This window comes from Callorhinus ursinus, unplaced genomic scaffold (assembly GCF_003265705.2).
Source record: "Callorhinus ursinus isolate GAN/ISIS: 27379988/994484 unplaced genomic scaffold, GSC_fseal_2.0 scaffold20, whole genome shotgun sequence".
In the NCBI taxonomy this organism is placed as follows: Eukaryota; Metazoa; Chordata; class Mammalia; order Carnivora; family Otariidae; genus Callorhinus; species Callorhinus ursinus.
Genome location: NW_027397082.1, coordinates 805,888 through 823,867, shown reverse-complemented (window position 1 = coordinate 823,867; position 17,980 = coordinate 805,888). Strand labels below are relative to the sequence as shown.

At 50.7% G+C, this 17,980-nt stretch overlaps 1 long non-coding RNA gene across 1 annotated transcript; it reads right to left on the bottom strand.

The window, feature by feature from the left end:
• Nucleotides 1-12,485: 12,485 nt before the first annotated feature.
• Nucleotides 12,486-17,465, bottom strand: LOC141374675 (uncharacterized). Its single transcript, XR_012381753.1, has 5 exons — nucleotides 17,301-17,465; nucleotides 16,189-16,281; nucleotides 15,239-15,331; nucleotides 14,568-14,735; nucleotides 12,486-13,602 (listed from the first exon to the last, which is right to left on the bottom strand). It is a non-coding gene; the product is annotated as an uncharacterized lncRNA (long non-coding RNA).
• Between the last annotated feature and the right edge of the window lie 515 nt (nucleotides 17,466-17,980).

Here is a 17,980-nt window from a genome sequence, read left to right as displayed (position 1 = left end):
ATTCATCAACAGCTTGATGTACACTGAATAAAAAGGCAGGCTTCCACTGAAAATGACAAATCAGAACACCTACTTTCATGACCAGATGCAGTTTGCAGAATTTATTCTTTACAGGGCTGAAAAGACACCCATCCATCACAAGACCCTTATTCCCCTAGAGTGTTCCTTTTTTAAGGGAGCAAAGCCCACAGGCCCACAGCAGCAACCTTCTTCAGTTCTGAAAGAAGCAAAAGCATGTTTGGAATTTTTTTTTTTTTTTTTTTTTACAAAAACCGATTCTGTCATCATATTTAGGCTTCAAGTGACCTCAGAGGGTCTAGGAAAGCTTTCACACCAGTGAGGCTTCTGAATGAGAAAATAATCTCTGGACAGTTTTTTTTCTCTTCCCTCTTCAAGTGGCTGGAACCCCTTTTGTCAATGGCCTCCCGTGAATGGTGTTGCTAATAAGCCTATTAATGAGCTTCCCCGGCCGAGTGTGAATAGGTAAATAAGCCCCAATCTGTTGAGGTTCAGGGCCGAGGGCAGAAAAGCCAGCAAGAACTAAAGGTGACAGTTTGCACTGAACTACCAGCGCCAGCACCAGGTTTCTGCTGAAAGAACCGCCAGACAAGGCCACATTCACCACCCCTCCGCCCCCCACTGGGGGCCCTTTTCTTCACAATTTTCCCCCCTTCACAAAATGTCTTGAGTAGCCACCTTTTTTTTTTTTTTCAAAAGCCCTCGAGACGCCCTTCTTTCTTTCACTCTAGTAATGATACATCAATGGAAGGAAGAAAAATGAGGACACCAGAACTCCCTTGCCCTATGACTTTCAAGAAACAAATTGTGTCGCTGGCCCATCGGTGATTGGAGGGGAGGGGAGGAGAGGGGAGGGTGTGGTGGGAGCCCTCGTAGCCACGGGCCTTTCTCCTCGAAAGATTCAGAATTTTTTTTAATAATTCGTTTTTTAATGGGTGGCTATTCCTTCACCCTATAGAAAAGTTAGATGAATAAAGGCCGCTGCCGTTAAGTGCTAATGAGCCCTTCTAATGTTGTTCTGAGCTCCCTACAAAACTATGAATCTCATTCTTTAGGCTACATCTCAATAATGTCCGGAGCATAAAAGAAGCGTTTGAAAGGCGAAATATAGAAGAGTCCAAGGACTGTGGTTAGCCTAGTTAACTCCTGGGATGAGGGGAGGGGCCCCATCCTCTGACAGCTCCGTCCCATCTTCAGGGAGTTTAGGGCATTTAACTGAAGCGACATCATAAATCCCAGCGCCACACATGGAACATCCAAGACGATGCTAAACTTAGAATGGAATCTCAAAGCCAGGACGTCCCTGGAGACAAAGTCCTTCCAGAATTCCTGCCTTGCTTTGAGGCGAAGGGGCTTTGGTTCCAACAGGCAAGGTGTGGCTCTCTTCACTCAATGGCTGTGTGGCCTCGGGCAGGTTACTTAAATTCTCTGGGTTTTCCATTTTCTCAGATAAATGAGGACAATCATGGTACCTATCTTGTAGTCATTTAATAGGGTCACTAAGAAGATTAAGTGAATGAAAGTGTGACAAAACCTGTTTTTATCCAGATACTCCTCATGGTTCTGGAAATGCAATGTTGTCTGCTATGATTATTATTAGCCGTTCTTAATATTCCTACCCGCTGGGTCTATTGGAAGGATCCAAGTGTTTCAGTGAAGAGCCTAGAACCAACTGGCACCACCCAGATATTATTATGGACCTGGTTTTAACAGAGTCTGGAGCCAGGACTTCTGAATTCCCCGTGCCCACCCTCTGCCCCAGCTGAAGGACCTGGTGATGCCTACCCAAAGCCCACCTGAGATGGAATGTCGCCTGTGCAGGCAGCCTGAGTCATACAAATGATTATCCAAATGGAAGGCAACGCAGTGCTTATTGGTACCCACTGCTCCCCGGCAGCAGTCCCTGGCGGTGGCAAGAGAGGCAGGGGTAAGTTCAGATAGAAGTTATTTTAGCACTGGTGAACAATTCAGCCCCAAAGAAAGAATTTTTTTTACAAACATGAGAAGCACCGGAATTAAAATTGCCACTATGTTCTGCTCTTGCGGTTTATCGGATTTCCAAGTGGCTTAAGTGACCTGCATAAGTCTTCCTAAGGAGACTAGACCCAAAGGTGAGGAAGTGTGTGTTAAAACATCATGCTGACACCCCACATTTGACAGGGGAGGGGAGTGGAGCACAGAGAGGGGAAGTGGTGGGCTCAAGGTCACACCACGGGTTAAGGGCAGGGAAGCCAAAAGTCTGGTCTCCTGATGGGGCTGGGATTCATTCTGGTGGCCACCAGAGCAAGTCACCCATTTTCACCTATCCATGCCACCTGAGGGATCCTTATAGGTGGTTCAACTCAGTGCAGAGTTGAAACATGTCGAGTAGAATTCATTGCCTCCCCAAATGTTAATATTTCAAGAGAACAGTTGTCCACTCACCATGGGTTCATCCTACTTCTTCAAGTGCTCCAAGAATTTGGTGAGGGTCGTTGTTGCTGTCAATGTTTCCAAGAACCTTCAAGTTCAGGTACATAAGATTGTTAGACCTCTTTCACGTACCTACAGTTCATCAGCTGAATTTGTAGTCTTCAAAATAGGGGAAGAGGTAAGGGCCAACGTTTGTGGTTCATAAAATGACTCTTAACAGCGATATAATGAAAACAAATAGAAATGGACAATTCTGAAGAATTGTGTTTGAGAAATTAAGGCTTAAAAATCTGCTACACGTTTGCTATTTAAAACTGGGCAACCAGGTCTGTCACTCAAAAGGCAATGAACAGGCAATTCGACCCCATTCTGGTTCAAGAAAAGCAAAAATTGCTATAAAAGTAGTAGGAGGGGGAATAATTGGGGAAATTTTACTCTGGCCTCAACACTATCCCTTCCACCACCACCACCACCACCACCACCACCACCACCCCCACCGCTGGGCTGCAAGTTCCTACCAGGCACCTGCCCATTTGTGAAGGAAAATTGATGAGTCAGTTCGCTGGTTGGCCGAACCAGCCAGATGTAATGTCTACACTGCCCAAAGTCACAAGGTACCTGACCAGCCACGTTGTGCAGTAGAAACAGTGCCAGGCCAGGGCATCCCAGACCTGGGGTTTTATCCCAACATTGCCAAGAACCATATGATTCTGGGAAAGTCATTGAACATGCCCCCCCCCTTGGCCTCACCCTCTTTTGCATAATGTCTCCCCTTAAAAAATAAATGTGTCTAAGAGCTCCAACCCCTACCATCCCTGAACATTCGCTGCCTCCAGAGACACTAAAAGTTGTCATTGACCCATCACCAAAGAGCGACCAGGTTTAGAGGAAGTCAACATCCTCTTTAAAGTATTTTGAAACCACAGTCTAGGAACCCTGCTGTTGACCCCTGTCTACTGGTAACAGTATCTACCGGGAAAGTCCTCTAATCCGTGGCCCATTGCTGCTTAAGGACAATTTATGGCATGTCATTGCTTGACTACAAGACTCCATGCCTTCCCGACACCCTTGGCCTGCACTCAGCCACCACCACCTCTGCCACAATGGCTCCCAGCAGACTAGAGAGAAAATATGCAGGGGCTTTTGGGGGGGGGGGGGGGGTGCAATTAGGTCTTATTGTCAACTTTTGCTTCATCCCTGCTCCCTGCCCACCATCACTGCCTAGAGCTGTCCTGGCACCATCTGATATGGTAGCCATTAGCCAGTATGATTATTTCAAGTCAAATTAATTAAAACTAAATAAAACTTACACGTCAGCCCTTTCAGGAGCGCCAACCACATTTCACGAGCTCAATAGCCACCCGTGGCTCTGGCTACCAAATTGGGGGGTGCTGGTATGACAGATGGTCACTGGAGAGTGACCCTGTCTTCCTCTTTTCCTCCGAGGTCTCCTTAGCCGGGGGAGTCCCCAGGAACTGCTTCTGCCTCCCCCAACCCCAACTCCCGTGTATTCTCGCTCGTGTCATGCTACCAGAGGAGTTTAGGGGTGGGAACTCCGCACCTCAGCATGGAAAGAGCGCAGGAGATTCCCAGGAAAGGTCTTCGTTGGACAACTGCAGTATTACTGTTGACTGAACATAAGTGATATGGTGTCTATAGCATCATCTCCTGATTCTGGGGCCTACTCAAAGCAGACCCCGGTCTCAGTAGGGTTTTCTGTGGGTTCTGGTTCTCTCTGGGAGGCCTCCTGCTCCCCCAAGTCCTCAAGAACTCACAGCTGTGCGCTCAGAGCCGTGAACCCAGAGGGAGAAAGGCTGGCTGAACCAAGATGGTGATGCCCTTGGAAAACACCCCGCTGAATGTGACCATGGGCATCAGTTTGGGGGGAGAGGGGTTAATCGGGGACCACTAAATTAGAACACCCAGAAAGCGTTGCCTGCCTCCCCCATCTTGCAGTTGCGAGGCCGGGCTCACTGCCTGGCCAGCCTCGGGCAGTTTATTACAGGCCCTTTGTGCTCACAGGCCCTCAATAGATACTTGATTGATGGTGATTGTAACTTAGCCTCTTTTGGGGTTTCCCAATTAAGGCATCCGGGTACATTATTAGCACAGGGGTTTGCACCTTAGTCGGTGAGGTATATTTCGAAGTTAGGGAACAGAAGCCATGTTAGGGCAAGGCCGACCCAGCTGTGCGGTGCAAGTTAACCTTCCTTGCAATGACCCGGTTTCCACGGTGCCTTCCCCTTGATTTCTGGGTTTAGTTTGTTACACCATTTCCCCAGAGTGCGTGTCTACGTCGTCCAAACGTGAAAGGAAGTTCACTTTAATAAACCAAAGGGGAGAAAAATGATGCTGCCAGGATCCTGGTAAACCCCGGGAAGGAGACGGAGAATACAGGGCAGGACACATCGTAAAACCACAAACCCAGTAACCCTTTTAGAGTCCCAGAGCTCTTATATTTTGTCCCCAAGCTGGGGAGAAGGGCCATCAAGGGAGGAGCGATTTCTTTAACAGATTTCTAAGAGCAGCGTTGAGCAAAAAACTTCAACTCCTTCGCGGGGGCCAGATGCCGGGGGAGCAGGTGGCTCCGGGTGAAGGAGGCCAAGGTCCCCAGGGCTCCCTTTGTTCTCGCGGCTCCGCGCAGGTACGCGCGCGGCGGGCGCCAGCGCCCCCGTGTGGCCGCGGGCGTCCGGAGAGGCGCAGGGTGGATACGGGGGCGGCCGGCGCCCCGGGCAAGAGGTTGCGGGGCTGGACTAGTGAAGCGGGCGGGAGGCCCGGCGCGGAGGAGGGGCGATCCGTCTGCACCAGGCCTCACCCCGAACTCGTTCGGGCTGTGCAGGTGTTGAGCGATCAATGTCGAGGCGTGTCTGCGGCAGGAATCCTGGTGCTTGCTGAAGAACCGCCGGGAGGGGATCCTGCAGCTACGTGGGGTGGCAACTGTCTCCACCACCCGGGCCTGGCCTGGCCTGAAGCTATCTCCGGCTGCTTCTCTGTCCACAGCTTGGGGCGGCATCTCTCCACCTGGATCCTCAAGCCAGAGAGCTACGTTTCCCGGCTTCAACTTCGGGCCCCCTGTCCGAGCTTCCGGCCGCAGTCTCCACCAACGCCGCCTCCCTCCAGGCTGAGCATTGCCCGCTCCCCTGCCACCAAGGCCAGTCCATGCCGAGATCTGGGCTATCTTTTGAAAGCCACGCACCCGCATTCTTTTTGGCTTTTTCCCTAGTATCATTGAAGCTGTCCTGGCTCCCTGGGGACGGTCATTCAGGATCCTCGGGCAGCTTCTGTCTCTAATCTCTCTTCCTTGCCAGCCACTCTGCCCAGAGGTGGGGACCGCTGCCCTGCTCCTCCTCCATCAGGTCGCCCAGAGCCTTGGTGGCTCCCCATTTGCAAGGACCATGGCAACTGCCTTCTTGGCACTGACATTTATTGCGTTCTTATTATGTTCCAAACAACTGTGACCATGGCCTTTAATGAATTATCACATATTGATTACAAGGACCCTGTGAGGTGGATACCACTATGACCCCAACTTTACAAATTGGGCAGTGGAAACACTGAGAGCTTGCCCAAGGTCACAGGGTCCTGAGGGAGCCTGGCTTCAAAGCCTCACTTCTGCTGCCCCTATTGGTGAGCAGGTGGTGTGGGCCCGGTGGGGGAGGGCCCAGGGTGGTGCAGCTGCGGAGGACTGGGAATGTAGGCCAGCGGGGCCCATTCTTCTGATCCTTCCAGAGAAGCTGGCTATCCCATCCAGATTATGGTAATTGTCACAATTTTTATTTTTTTAAAGATTTTATTTATTTATCTGACAGGAAGACAGAGAGAAAGCACAAGCAGTGGGGGCCGCGGAGGGAGAGGGAGCCCAGTGCGGGACTCGATCCCAGGACCCTCGGATCATGACCTGGGACTCGATCCCAGGACCCTCGGATCATGACCTGAGCCGAAGGCCGACGCTTAACCGACTCAGCCAACCAGGCGCCCCTAACTGTCTCAATTTTTAGACATTAGCTCCTTTGTTGGGTTGGCCTGTGGGTCTGCAGGTCATATCCTCTGCTGTCTGGAAGTGGCTAAGAAAATGGGATCTGTAGGCCAGTTCTGCCTGCAAAGGGCCTCATGTCTGCCCCTTCTTACTACATCTTCCTCTCGAAATTGGAGTAATACTTGCTTAACGTGCTTACCAGAGTTTTTGTGGATTGAATGGGAAGCTTCACGTAAGGTGCTCGGTTCACTGCAAATGATCAGTGTGTGTTAGCTAATTTTACTATTTCCCGACTAGAGGCATTCAGACCTCCCTCTTTGCAGCCCTGTCCCAACCCTGGCCTTACTTCCCTGATTATCTCTGCTGTGTGACTCTGGGCAAGTTACTCAGCCTTTCTGGCTCTCTGTGTCCTTATTTGTAGGTTGTGAATATTGGGTGTAACCATATTCCAGATTCACCTCTAAGAGTCTTGATTCCAGCAGAAGCTGGAGCTTTTGAGGGCAGAGCATTTGCTCACTTTCTTCTAAAGGTCTTCTTGATATCACGTAGATTTGTTCCAGAGTTAGCTCATCATGAGGATGGGCAGATTCTGCATTTATCCAACTGAAGCATTGTTTTGTCCCATTCTCTTTTTCTTTGTAAAAAGCCCTCCGTGTGCTTCAGAAGACATATGGTCGCCTTGTCTCCTTCAAAGAAGACAAGATACCACTTCAGAACACTGCTGGTTTGGGGTACCAAATTTATCTAATAAAAATGCAGGACACCCAGTTAAAGTAGAATTTCAGATAAACACAGGCACCTTTTTTTTTTTTAGTAGAAGCATTCCCCAATATTGTATGAACAAATAGCCCATGAGACCTACTTACCTCAAAAATTACTGTTTTTCTGAAATTCAGATTGAACTTTGTGTTCTGTATTTTCTATGGCAACCTGATACTGGGTAGAAGCCGCTCGCACAGGTTGACTGGTTGGGACAAGTCCAAGAGAGGTGGGCATTCTTTCCAGAGACCACTGGGAATTACCTGCCTTTTCCTGCCATCCTGGGCTCACACTGGAAAAGTCAGGCCTGATCAGAAACATAATGCTTTCCCCAGGCTTGGTTTCTGGGGCCATTGTATGGTACACTTGCGCCGATTTTGAAGTGATTAATTTGTATATTGAGAGAGCTATTTGTATATTTGATGTTAATGATAATAATCTTATAAAAATCCCTGTTTCCTCTTTTATTTTTTTAAATTAAAGAGATCTTTTTTAAGGTTTTATTTTTAAGTAATCTCTACACCCAACGTGGGGCTCCAACTCAGAACCCTGAAATCAAGAGTCGCATGCTCTCCCGACTGAGGCAGCCAGGCGGCCCGCCGTGTTTCCTCTCGGGTGAAGTAGTATCCAGGGTGTTGACTGTGGTGTGAGGATGCTATGATGTTTGGTAATCAAGTGTGTTTATGAAATGTGTGGCTGTGGTCAGTTCCCTGGGGCAGAGTCTTGCCACAGTGGACAACCTCCATGAGACCCCAAACATTTAAGGCACCAGTTTCACCATGAGCCAGAGAGAGTGGCTATTACTGGCAGGTGCTCAGCCACCAGCCTCTGGTGCCTGCCGTCTCAAGAAATCCTGGCCACCATCCATCTTTCAGAACCCAGTGACCATGTCACCAGGGAATGGTGCTTCACTGGCCATCCTGGGTCCTGCCTTCCGGCTCGGGGTTAGTGTGGATCCAGGAGGACTTGGCCACAAAGCCTGGGATGACAGCCTCCCACCACTGTGGGTTCTCACCTGGCCTCAGCTATCCTATGGGGAGTTAGTTTACGGGGAAAATGGAACTTTGGTCCAGGATGGAGGCAGACAACCTTTCTGCTACCGATGTGCCCTCGCACACTTGGCACATTTTTCTGGCTGCCTTCCAGCACCAGCCCCTGCCACTCTACCTGGTTCTGGTGGTCAGGACCGGCCCTCTGCTCCAGCCTGCAGGGTTCCCAGCAACTCGCCCCATCCCTGTCAGCCATCTGCGGTGGGTCCCACCACCCCTCTACCAGCCTGGGGATCACGAAATTCCCTGCTTACCCTCCCCTGCCTCCCACCAGCCCCTGTCATGTCTCTGTCTCTGGACTTACTTTACCTGTCTTCCACCTTTGCCACAAATTTCTTCGGCTTCCAACAGCTGAGTCATGGACATTGGTTTCAGTCAGAGCTGGGTCCCCATGCCCGCTTCTCCACTGAGCCTCCATCTGAACTTGGTCAAGGTGACTAACCTCTCTATGCTCCATCTGTTTTATAGATGGTAACATGGGTATCCTAGGGCTGCCAGAACACGTAACCACAAACTTAGTGGCTTGAAACAACACACAATTCTCAGGTCACAGTTCTGTAAGGTCAGAGGTCTGGGGGGAGCTCAGTCGAAGTCAAGGCATCGGCGGAGCTGTGTTCCTTTCTGGAGACTCTAGGGGAAGAACCTGCTCCCGGGCGTTCGGGTTGTTGGCAGAAGGCAGTTAGTTCCTTGTGGCTGCAGAGCTCAGATCCTATTTCCCGGCCTGACCGGCAGTCGGGAGCCTCTCTCAGCGCCCAGCCTCCATGTTCAGGGCCTGCAACCACATGTCCAGCCCCTGTCGCCCGCTGAGTCTCTGTGACTTCACCCTCTGCCGTGTCTCTTTTGCTCCAGCTGGAGGGCGCTGTCTGCTTTCAGGGGCTTGCGTGACCAGGTTGGGTCCACCCAGGCATTTGCCCTATTTTAACCTCAGTAGCTCTAATGTCATCCACAAGTCCTTTCACCAGATTCTGGGGATTAGAGAATGGACATCGTGGGGCAGGGGCCATTATTTGCCAACCACAGGTGGGGTGATGACGTGAAACCAGGCGTATTAGTCTCCTAGGGCTGCTATAACCAAGTGCCACAAACCAGGTGACTTTTCTCACAGTTCTAGTGTCTAGAAGCCCCAAACCAAGGTGTCAGTCGGGCCATGCCCCTCTCTTCTCCTGGCTCCTGGTGGTGGCTCACTGGAGTCCTGGGCTTGCGGTTCTGCCTCTGTCTCAAGTCAGCCTTCTCCCTGCATGTCTGGGTCCAAATTTCCCTCGCCTTCTGAGGATACCAGTCCCACCGAAGGAGGGTCCGCCCTAAGGACTTCATCTTAACTTGATTCCATCGGCAAAGATCCTATTTCCAAACAAGGTCACGTTCATAGATAATGGGGTTAGGACTTCCACAGGACATAATTCAACCCAAAACACAAGGTAATGGCAGAAAAGCACCTAGCACGGGTCCAGACCTCTGGCCGGTGCTTAACCAACAGGGGCAGTGGGCACTGGGCAGCTCTACGGTCATGTACTCTGGGTCCTGGCAGGCACGGATTGGCCGGGTGGTGCAGGTGTGGCAAGAGCCAGAGAAATGGCACCTCCTTCCGTCCTGCCTTCCTGACTGTCCCTGTCCCAGCACAGGTTCAGCTTTCCCTACGGCCCTTTACTCAGGCTGCCCCCTTGCCTGCGACGCCCCCTTCCTTCTCCTGCACTGTCCAAATCCACATCTTGGCTGCTTTTCAAGTCCCACCTGTTCTGGAAGGCCACCGCTCAGGTGCCGCGCCCATTGGCAGGTTGAGCTGATTAAAGAGGGAGAACGGAGAGGCCGTACCACCCTGGAAATCCTGCTGCTCGGCTGGCCGGAAAAGAGAGGCTTCCTATTAGGAAATGCAGATAGGAAAAACCCAGCCCCGCCAGGGAGAAGCGAAGACAAAGCAAGGTGCTGATTCAGTGGCTGAAAGGTTCAGAAGACGAGTAACTTTCAGGCAAGAAATTGCACCCTCTGCTGCTCCTGGCCGGATAATCATCCGTCTTGTAAACGTGAACTGCTCTTCCTAGAAAGAAAAACAATAACATCCAAACACTCTTGCCAAGTGAGCCTTCCAGGAGCCATAATTCTTTGGGGATCTGCATTACATACAAGATGCTGGGTATTGGCTGATTACCACCCTCGTGCATTTCTTCTGTCTGCCTGCCTTCGAAATGCAACAGAGGAAAGGCCTGATGGAGCCCATCAGCAGCCCGGGGATCTCACCCCGCAGTTGAATGCCTCCACATTTAATAAATCGGAACACGTGCAAAGCCAGAGCAGTCCCACAAGCAGAGTTTAGTGGAGAGCAAGGGCCTCAGCGGGCGTCCTCTAGAATGACTTCCAAACACTTCAGCATCCTGACCTCTCCTCATTTCCGGAAACGTCCTTAAGCTCACTTCCCCCCCGGCACAGATGGGAATGGGACTGGGAGGACACAGGACAGCTGTCGCTGCTGGGGAAATAAAAGAGGCGGGTGGGCTTGGTTGGGACTGAAAGATGCCCCAGAGGGAAATCACCATTTCCCCCAAGAACTGCTTCTCAAGGCTCTCACCTTCAGGGTAAGGGTCCTCCCGCCCCGGGGAGGTGGGCTGGTCATCTCTGCATCACCAGGGGCTCGCACGGGGCCCGGGAAAGATGGATATCGGTTTGTTGAATGAACAAGTAAGCATAGACCAGGAAGTGATTTGAGGCAACCAGGTAAGATTCTGGAAGCCGCCCCCACTTGCAGCCGAGACTTGGTCTCCCCCCTACCTGGGTCCCATAATGCAGGCTCTCCACCTCCCAGAGGCACCACCCCAAGGCCAGGCCAAGGGCAGAGCACGCCAGAAAATGCAACTACCTTTCAGCTGCAGAGCATGGGGTCCCACAGGTCAGAGCTGAGAGCCACAGCCATTGGGGGTGGGGGAAGCTGTTTGCAGCTGTTTATGTGATGTGTATCTGGTAGATAAATAAACTTCATTTTCCAGGGCTGCCAATCTCTAAACATGAAGGAATATACATTCGCTCAGAAACGTAAAAAAAATAAACAAATGTGGTGATGTTTGAATCCTAGCGTCAAAGCCCGGGGTTCTGAGCTCCTCGCCTTTCAGCTGGTTAATAAACCTAGTTTATGGATCCCCTCCTAGGGGCTTGTGTGTGCAAGTTCCGCTCAGAGGAAATGCTCCCTGTTAGGTTGTGGGGGAGGGAGAGTCCGAGCCGCAGATCCTTCTGGTACTTCCCCAGGCGCAATCCAGTCAGGCCCACGGCCCAAGCCAGGTGACTCTTCAAATGGTCCAGGAGGTGATCATCCAGCATCCGCTGCTGACAGCCTCAGCTCAGCCTAAAGCGGGTGAGGTCAGATTAGCCAGGTGAGAGGCCACCTGGGGCTTTTGAGCTGGGACCTCCTTTTTACGGTGACTCTGGGGCATCTTCGACTGCATCAGCAGCCGGTTGCTATCCCCACCCACAGTCGTGTGGGTTGCCTGAGCTCAGCTGGGCGTGGGGGGGTCTTCTGCTCTCCGGTGCTGTCACCAGGGGTGCACTCATCTGGAAGCTTCACTGGGCTGGAATGCCCACTCTCATTCACTCACACAGCCAGCAATGTGCACAAGCTGTCATCTGGGAGTTCAGGAGGGCTATCAACAGAGAGCCTCAGTTTCCCTCTCTATGGTCACTCCACAGGGCTTGAGCTTCTCATGGCGTCACGCTGAGTTCCGAACAGGAACTGCAGACCTGTGAAAGCCCAGCCCCAGAGGTTCCAACACCTCCCTTCCATCCAAGCAAGTCAGGCCAGCCCAAATCCAAAGGGAGTGGGGAGGGACCTCACCCCTCCATGGGAGGAGTGGCAGAGAATTTGCAGCCATCTTTAATCCACCGCAGGACGCCACTCTTGGGGGACGGAGGAGGACACTCCACTTTATGCTGCTAAAGACACCGCTGGTGGCTAAGGACTCACTCTGGGCAGAAGGATCAGTCTCACAGCTGTCCCGGCTTGGCACTGAAGTGGCTGGAGACACAAAGTCATGGAAACAAGGAAACTTTCCACCTTCCCTCAATGGGTGAGAGATGGCAGGGGGAGCATGGCTCGACTTTGAAGCCCCACTGTCCTGGCCTGGCCACTTTTTCTCTTCTCCTTTGGCTTTGGACGTTTCTGATGCAAACAAACGGAGCTCTCACTGATCATAAATGCCCCCTTGAGTCTACTGGTGACCACAAGACCCATTCCTCTCTGCACTTTTTTTTTTTTTAAGATTTTTGTTTATTTATTTGACAGAGAGAGACACAGCGAGAGAGGGAACACAAGCAGGGGGAGTGGGAGAGGGAGAAGCAGGCTTCCCGCGGAGCAGGGAGCCGGATGCGGGGCTCGATCCCAGGACCCTGGGACCATGACCTGAGCCGAAGGCAGACGCTTAACGACTGAGCCACCCAGGTGCCCCACTCTCTGCACTTTTCAATCCCAAACTCCAAACACATTTTCTAGTAGTCCTTTTCTATGTGACAGTGCTGTGATCTAAATCAACCGAAACTTAAAACTAGGGTTGAATTTACATGTAGTATAGTTAAATCTACATAGAGAGAGAACACTCAGGAAAGAGACACACATTTGCTTTTTTTTTTTTTTTCTTTTTAACCTCCTTTCTCCCATCCCTGCCTGATTTCACTTACCCAGACTACAGATATTACTTTAGCTCTGCAGGGACCTCTGAGCCTGGGCCCCGGGGGACCCCTGCATACCCAGAAAGCCAGTCCAATCAATTCCTGGGAAAAGCAGTGGGGGATGGGTGTGGGTATCAGAAATCGCTTTAAGGGACTCCCAAACCATAATGCGAAAACCACACTAGATTTCCAGAAAGCGATTTCTCATCCACAAGGCAATTGCCAAGCACGTAAAGACAGAGCCGCCGACTATAGCCCAGAGGTGTGGGGACAGTCACGGCATGCACGTGTCCCCATCTCCGCTCTCCATGGTGACTAATGGCGTCTCACCACATTCTCCTACTTTTCGAGGTGTTCCCAAAGCCAATTTGAAATCAAGCAAAATGAAACAAAAAAAGATGGTCGGTCTCCACATCAGGGCTTATCTGGGAGGTTTGGAACATTTGATAAAATGCACAGACAACTGCGCAATGAACAACCAAGAAACTCCAGACAACTTCTACTGCCTCTGATCTATTGATTCAGTCATTCAATCACCATTTACTGAGCAGCCGGGCTGCTAGAGCCCACCGTCCTGGAGCTTGTGGTCTGGTGGGAGCACAGGTGTTCAATAAGTGATTCCAAGTCGGGAGAGCACCATAGAACCGCTTCTTGCTGCAAATGTGAATCATGTCGTTAGTCCTGTGGCTCCATACAAAGTCAGCACAAATTTTGTTCTTCAGCTCTCAGCCCAAGTCCTGTCTGAAAAAGTAATACATTATGAACAAATGATTTGAGAATTAATGCTATCTGCTGCCGCATCTTGATCGGCACCATCCTGCACAGGATGCATTGACCCAGCCACCAAATATCATACAAAGATTTGTCTAAAGGTCACACCAGGAAATGGACCCTTGAGCCTGGAGGAAAACAAGGCACTCCTCCATCACTCATCCCTATAGCCCATCATTGTGGTGACTCACTGTCTGAGTCTGTTTGGGCTGCTAGAACAGAAACACCTGGACCGGGACCTTAAACATCAAATAGTTATTTCTCACAGTTCTGGAGGTTGGAAAGTCCAAGATCAAGGTGCTGGCAGTTTGGAGGTCCGGTGAGAGCCCGCCTTCTGGTTCATGAATGACCATCTTCCGGCTATGTCCTCACACGGTGGAGGTGGGAGGGAGCTCTCAGGCCTCTAATTATCAGGGCACTAATCCCAGTCATGAGGGCTCCACCATTCATGACCTAATTCCGTTCCAAAAGCCCCACCTCCAGATCTCATCACACTGGGGATTCAGTTTCAACATATGAATTTAGGGGCAGGGGTGGAGGGGGGTGGGAAGGCAAACCTTCTCTCCACAGCATTCACTAATGATTTCCTCCCTCCCTCCTCCCCCCCCCCTTCCTCCCTTCCTTTCTTTCTCTCTTTCTCTCTCTCTTCCTCTCTTTCTTTCTTTCCAAAAGACACGCCCAGCCTAGGGAGGTGGAGAAAGAACTGGGCCTGTCCCCGGGGATGGCAGTTCTCATCCCAGCTCGGTCACTGGAGGCCAAAGGCAGACCACTGCCCTTCTCTGGCTTTGTTTTCTTATCTGCAAACGTGCGTGGGAAGGGCCAGTTGGCCATGCTCTTTCACTAAGCAACAGGGAGGCAACTGGGGGGAGGCTTCCCCTGGGGTGCTGGGGCGGGTCCCCAACCCCACTGTTGTCTGGGGACCTGTGTGCTGTTACCTGTCTAGCAGGGTAAAGGCCCATGCTGTGCAGGCCAGGGAAGGTCACTGGTTCCAGGAAGATCCTGGCTGCTACCCCCGTTGTTTGGTTCTGAGCAGCACCATCAGCTTTGCCATCGCTCTGCCGACCCTCGAGCCCCATCGTGAACGAGGGAGAGGCAGGGGTGCTCTGTGTTGCATTCCGAAGAAGGCCAGGGTCAGAACAAGAGGGATGGAAGCGAGGAGGGGCCCAGGGCAGCCCCCATGCAGGGCACCTGGTAGGCCTCGGCTGGACATGCCAAGGTCCCCTGATCTGGAACCCCATTGCCCCTGGTTACGTATGTCATCAAAGTTCAGTTTCTGCATCAGATTTCATTTGCACAGGAGTTTCCCTGCTAAAATAAACGTGACAACCGCAATGCTAGGTGACTGAAGGATCCCACTGACAACCCTGTGTCTCTTACAGTCAATCTATAAATGTCACCCATTTCTATTAATGGCAGCTTTGTGACAAAGAGTGACAAATAGTTCATAAGCAACAAGAGCTGCCTTTGGGGGATTTGAGAAGAGGGTGGCCATTTGTCTGCCAATCTACCTCGCTCCTTCTTTCCTTACCCCCCTCTCCATATTCATTCATTCATTCATTCATTCATTCTCATCCAGCCAACCTACTAATATTTTTTTTGCACACACCTGCCTTGTGCAGAGCTCCGGGTGAGGCACCAGGGATTCGGCATTGAATAAGACAACGTCTTTGTCTTTGCCGTCCCCCATAAAACTTGTGTTCTGGAGGAGGCAGACAGTAACCAAGTAAATAAATAAACAAGACAATTACAGATCACATCAAGAGTGAACAAGAAAACAAAATGATGGAAGTCAAGAGCACCCAAGGGGCCTCATCTTGTGGTTTGGAGCCCCACCCTTCTGCAGGTGGGCAGCCGCTGTCTAAAGAGGGTCTCAAACTTCAGTGTGCCCATGAACTACCTATGGATCCTACCAAAAAAAATGCAGTCTCATACCCTAGTTCTGGGCTGGGGCTTGAGATGCTGCCTGTCTCACCGACTTTCGGATGATGCTGAAGCTGCTGGTGCAGGGACCACAGACCATGGGAAACACTGCAAACCCTGACCAAGTGGCTTGCCCTTAACAGCCCCCGCCCCCCCAACACACATCTCAGCCCCCAGCCATTTTACTCCGCTTGGACCTGCCCCTGCCCTTTACTTTGTCTCTGAGAGCTAGACTCGGTCCTCAGGTGCCCTGGGTGCTGTGGAAAGAGCAGCAGGTGGGGCATCTCTGGGCCATCGCTAACAAGCATTTAACCTCCTGGCCCTGGAGGCCCATGTGTGCACGGGGCTGATAATGCAGCCCTGCTTTCCTTGCAGTATATGGTGCGATCAGAGGAAACACACATGAATACAATGAGAAGTCAGATCTAGAAGCCTGGAGTTTACCCAGCCTTGAAACAGACAAACAGATGGGGATCCTTCGTTGGGGATTTGAAGGAAGCAGTTGAGAGTCAGCCTGGGCGTGTGGTTGTATGGATTCAGTTCGGCATTAAACGGATCCATGGTAGTTAGAGAAAAAGACAGCAATCAGGAGTCACAGAGAAGGCTTGTAAAAACATCACACAAAACCAGTCGTACCTGAAAGGCTGTCCTGTCTCTTTAAGCCCCCGTGAGGTCTCCCTGATTTTCTTTGGCATCAGGGTTGGGCATCTCTGGGAATCTGACCCACATCTGTGTACGATAAAGAACAATTATCAAGCAGAAACATGCCTTGCACCAAACACACCTACTTAATTGGTGCTTTATTTAAGCTAATGTTTCACATTATTTTGGCCTCCCCAAAGCATCAAGTTGAAAAGGCAAACTCATTTACGGCAAGACTCCTTGAAGCCTAGATGTGCTGCGTGTATGCATCACATGTGCACGAAAGCCTCCAGTGTGTGCTGTGGGCACAGGCTAATTAATGATGCTTTTACTTATTAGCAATAACCAACTTCACATGCACAGCCCTTTGAAATTGTTTCTGGAAACCTCCTCTGAACCACAGGACTAGAATAGAATAACAGGCACTCTATAAATATTTGTTGAGTGACTGAACAATATTGAGACAGTGAAGCATGATGGTTAAAAGGGATTGAGACCTTGGCTTCAGACAGAAGGATCCGGGTCCGCGTCTCAGTGATGTTTGTCACGATTTCCATGACCTTACATTCTCTAAGCCTACGTATTCATAAATTTAAATGATTAAATGAAAGTGAAATCGTTAAATGAAATCAAATTTATAAAGCACATTATCTGGCAAGTAGTAAGTACTTGAAAGATGTCAGCTATAGAAGGTGACCATATAAGCCATTGGTCAAACAGGGACACTCTGGGTGGCAAATAGGGCACTTTAATAATTATGCCAGAACAGCAGGGGTCAACCAGAACGGTCCCAGGTAAGTGAGGGCATGTGGTTGCCCCAGCTGTCAGCGTTTCCTACAAGAGAGCCTTAGAGATGATCAGATGCAACCTATTTATTTAATGCATACAGTTAGTGATTCCTGGGGAGGTGAAGAGTGACCTGAAGCCACAAAGCCTATTAGCAGAACGTGGGTTCAGAGTCACACTGCAGGTGCTAAGCTCCTTGCCCTCAAGAACACAAGCACTGCTGAGCGCTGCTCTGAGGAGTTGGTCTCTGTCCCTGTGGTTCTGCAAGGTCCCCTTCTGCAGAGCTTGACTGTGAACGTCAGAGAAGTAAAGAAACTTGCCTAAGGCCACACAGCAGTAAGCACAGGTGGTCTCCGGATTCTCTCCCACTGAAGTATGGGATGTCCCCATGTGGCTTCTAACAGCTCAAGGGGTGGTTGGCACGCTGATGTCGGTTGCAATTCCAAGAACTTCTCACATCTTCCTTTGGCGTGCGTGTTTCAGAGCTCACAGATTCGTCGCGATCGTTGGTGCACGATGCAGACATTTGGTCAGAAGTCACCGCTCCTTCATCTTGCTGCCATATCTATGGATATCCATATCCATGCTATGGATATAGCATGGCATCGTTGGTATACCTGTATGTCTCTTTCTAGAATCTTGAGCTCTGCAGAGGGAGAGGCTATGCCTGGCACAGTGGTGGTCTTGCTGCCTCTCACACAGAAGTTCGCTGAATGTCTTTGCTCTCCATATCAGTCTCATTGCTGACGATCCAATACAAATGGACAGCGAGCCAACTTTTCCCTGTTGAGACATGAGAATTCTCAGAAAGGGCCCCGAGCATCCCTGCTGGCGGGTCCTACCTCTAGTGAGAAGTGACGGGTGCCAGCCCTGAGCCTCGTTCACAGCTGGTGGGCTTCCTCAGCCAGGTCTCGTTCCCTCGTGCACACGGCCATCTCTCTCCTAAATCCTGGAGAATCACCACTGAGCTCATGTGTGGGATGGAGTTGGCTCCTCTGGT